We start from the raw sequence: 2,733 nt of genomic DNA, 5'->3' as shown, positions 1-2,733 counted from the left end.
GTGGAGGTGTGGCTCAAGTGGTAGAGAGCCAGGCTTTGAACAAAGACAGCGCCTCAGGCCCTGAGTTCAAGTCCCAGTACCAGCACAACACAAAGGAGCTCCCTGTGCCTTGAATACAGCTGTTTTCCAGGGAGCTCCAGGTGGACAGGAGTAAGATGGGCGGGGGGGCTTCTGGTCCCCCCAGTACTGCTCATGGGGCAATGGCCCTGAGGCTCGGGAAGGTGGGATAAGGCCTTAGGCTCTTCCTGGGGTCACAGCCACTATCTGACCCAGTTTATAAAGGTCACTTGGTCCCCCCAGGGTGTGGCAGCACAAGGCCTAAGGCTGGAACCTTCCACACAGTGCCCTGGCTCTCTAGGTGAGCCCCAAACTTTCTGGAAGCTAGGCGCAGGCAGTGGAGCCCAGAGGAGGGGGACCTTTGGGGCTTGAGGCTCAGCCTTGCCACTTCCTGCTGTGTGACCCTAAAGACATTTCCCTGTTCTAAGCAGCACAGACTTCTAGAAACCGGTCCTCCTGGCACAGCCTGTGGTGTGGCATTGTATGGCTAATATTGGCAGTGTTTTCTGGGTGCCACAGAACAGCGTCTTAGAGGCAGAGGGGTTTAGATGGGGAACGGAGGCCCTGAGACCTGCCTAGTGGTTTAATGCATGGAAGTTTCTCTCTAGCTTGGTTGGCAAGGCACTTCGTAGGTGCAAATAAGACACTGGTTCCTTTGCCTCTGTCCTGCCTTCTTCTCCAGAACCAAGCTGTAGCTTGAACACCACCCACAGGAGTGTCTGGAAATGAAGGATGTTTTCCACACCAGGCCTCTGCTCTTTTCTGCTTGTGCCTAGGAATATGTGTGGTTCCCCTCCCCCCTGGGCCAGCCTGAGATCTAAGCCTTGGGAAGCCACCACCATTTGCCTTGGCAAACATTGAGATGCTGGTGGCTTCTTAAAAGATTTAGCTACAAGCTGGGCACAGGTGCACACGCCTGTAATTCTAATGACTCAGGAGGCTGAGCTCTGAGGATCACGGGTGGAAGCCAGCCCCACGCAGGAAAGTCTGTGAGACTCTTATCTCCAATCAACCAGCAGAAAGCCAGAAGTTGGGGGCATGGCTTAAGTTGGGAGACTGCCAGCCATCCGTGAGAAATGCCAAGTGAGAGTAGAAGGTCCTGAGTTCAAGTCCCAGTACTGGCACCAAAAAAAGAATTCAACTACAAAGTTAAAATAGGGCCCTATTTCCTGAATTCACCAGGGAAAATCCAGCAATGGAAGGTTCTAGGTGGGGTGAATACCAGGTGAGAACCCCGTGACACTCCCAGAGAGAGAATCAGTGGTTGGCTGAAGACTGCAGCCGTCCCAGGGCCAGAGGGCCTTGTAGGGCTTGACCTTAGCAGTGTCTGACCCAGGCTGCACTCTGCCAAGTGATTGGTTACTTGTATCTGCCATAACCCCCTGGGAATTTTCCTCTTCCTTCCTGCTTCCTCTCCTTCTCATCTCTGAGCAGAGGCTGCTCTGTTCTAGTAGTAGGGAAGGAAAAACAGAGAGGCCAAGGAACTCCCTTAAAGGAACGGAAGACAGCCAGCACTGGTGGCTCACGCCTGTCATCCCAGCTACTCAGGAGGCTGAGAGCTGAGGATGGGGGGGGGGGGGTGTTTGAAGCCAGCCCAGGCAGGAAAGGCTGTGGGATTCATATCTCCAATCGAACCACCAGAAAACCGGAAATGGCGCTATGGCTCAAAGTGGTAAAACATTAGACTTCAGCAAAATAGCTCAGGGACAGAGCCCAAGCCCTGAGTTCAAGTCTCCAGACCGACCAAAAAAAAAAAAAAAAGGAACAGCAGGAGATAGGAAGAGGTGTGGAGCTTGGAGAGGAGGAGGAGGCTCCAGCCAGCCCATGAACCCCAATGAGGAATGGGGGTCTGTAGAGATGGAGGCAGTGGTGTCCAGGCCAGGGTCCTGGGACATACCCACCTGAGGGGAGGAGTGCCAGTGGCTCAATGACTGCTTCACACACTTACCAACTGACACCTTAAGTCAGCACAGGGACTGGGGGTTGGGGGCTGACGCCTGTCATCCTAGCTACTCAGGGAGCCTGAGATCTGAGGATGGTGGTTCAAAGCCAGCCAGGGCAGGAAAGTCTGTGAGACTCTTTACCTGCAGTGAACCACCAAAAAAAAAAAAAAAAAAAGCAGAAAGTGGATCTGTGGTTCAAATGGTACAGTGAGAAGAGAAAAAGTGCCCAGACCTTGAGTTCAAGCCCCAGGACCAGCGCGCGTGCACACACACACACACACACACACTCAGCAATGGGGTAGGGGATACTGGAATCAAATGATGATTGACTGATCATTGATCATGATGGGTGGGGGTCCCAGCAGGCCCCCCACCCTCCAGGAACACCTTCAGCCCTCCTGTCCCTGCCCCCGCCCCGCCCAGATATATGATGCTTTATCTGGGCTCTGCAGTGATCTTTGCATAGACCCTCAGTGGCCTGCTTCCTTCCCATGAAAAGAGGCTGGGTCCCGCCTTTTTGCAGGAGAGTAAGAGAGCCAAAGGCCCAGAGCACCTAGGGATCACAGGGGTGGGGGTGGGTGGGGGGGATGAGTGGGTGGGGGAGGGCCGTGGGGGGCGGGACTGGGGTGGAGCCAGGGATCGCTGGGGGCGGGACTAGGGGCGAAGCCAGGCATGAGGTGCTCACCATGACACTGCCTTGGGGTGAAAGGGGTGGAAAGGTGCACAGGCAACA

Source organism: Perognathus longimembris, chromosome 25 (genome assembly GCF_023159225.1).
Source record: "Perognathus longimembris pacificus isolate PPM17 chromosome 25, ASM2315922v1, whole genome shotgun sequence".
In the NCBI taxonomy this organism is placed as follows: Eukaryota; Metazoa; Chordata; class Mammalia; order Rodentia; family Heteromyidae; genus Perognathus; species Perognathus longimembris.
Note: the sequence above shows the minus strand (reverse complement) of the source record.